The sequence below is a fragment of the Etheostoma cragini genome, unplaced genomic scaffold, assembly GCF_013103735.1.
Source record: "Etheostoma cragini isolate CJK2018 unplaced genomic scaffold, CSU_Ecrag_1.0 ScbMSFa_4511, whole genome shotgun sequence".
NCBI classification, from domain to species: Eukaryota; Metazoa; Chordata; class Actinopteri; order Perciformes; family Percidae; genus Etheostoma; species Etheostoma cragini.
The window spans coordinates 70,844-72,063 of record NW_023268892.1 but is presented as its reverse complement, the minus strand read 5'-3'; positions in this window follow the sequence as shown (position 1 = coordinate 72,063).

Sequence of the window (1,220 nt, the reverse complement as noted above, 5' to 3'; positions counted from 1 at the left end):
TTCATTTTTAATGAAATAATTGGAAACAGTAGAGTCTGTTAATTAAACATTGAAAGTGTTTGTGTACATAAACCGTGATGAAGATGTGACCTTCCTCACATAAAAGAGAACAGCAGCTGATCCATGATCAATACAACACATGTATTCTCATTAAACAAACACAGGAAGTACAAACTGAACACAATGAAATCATAAGGTTAATGATCTGAACTTTAACCTCTACAGGAAATAAGTTCCTTCAAAATAAAAGAGCCAAACTCTGCATAAAACTTTCCTTTAACAAAAGATTCATAGAGTGAGACATGCCATAAAGTACTTTTAAAACTGCAGCACTGGGACTCCATCCTGCAGTCTGGAGTGTTTCCATGGCAACCAGCAGGATGCCTCGGACGCCATAAAGTTACAATGAGATATGAAGCTGCAGAAGAAGAACACAAAGAGTATCAACCTAATGGGTAGGGAAGAGCAAAACAGTTTAAGTTTAAGTTAAAAATAGTTTGGTTATGTTGCCTATTCCAACACTATGTGTTTTTAGAGCATACAAGAGAACTGAACAGGTAGAGTACCTGTCTGCCTGCCTGTCTGCCTGCCTGCCTGTCTGCCTGTCTGTCTGCCTGTCTGCGACTCATCCTCTTCAGCCGGACGCCTCCACTCCTGCCGGATCACATTCAGATCAAATAAAACTCTTCTGGGTTATTTAAGGTGCTTTTTTAGGCATTTACCATGACAGGACAGAAGAAGACATTAAAGAGGAAGGGGGGGATGACATGCAACCATAGACAGTTCCTTTTAATGGACGGGAGAAGACATTAAAGAGGAAGGGGGGGATGACATGCAACCATAGACAGTTCATTTTAATGGACAGCGCATGTGTGACGTCACCCATTGGCATGTGGAAATTACAGGCATAGCCATCCTGGTTGCTGTTCAGATGACTCACCTGTTGAGCTTCTTCTTCTCCTGCTCGGTGGCCATCTTGTTTCCAGCCTCCCGGCTCTCCTGACTCTGCCGCAGCCAATCAGCATGCAGCTCAGCAGGGGGACACAGCTGACATCATCATCACCGTCATCAGACCAAATAAAGAGAGCGAGATAAACAGCTGTTAGATCATTATTATCTCATCTCATGTATAGATCCACGTATAGAGTCTACCCCCACCCCCCCTCCTGGAGATCAGATGTAATGCAGCTTTATGGAGTCCCCCCCCCCATGCTGGAGAT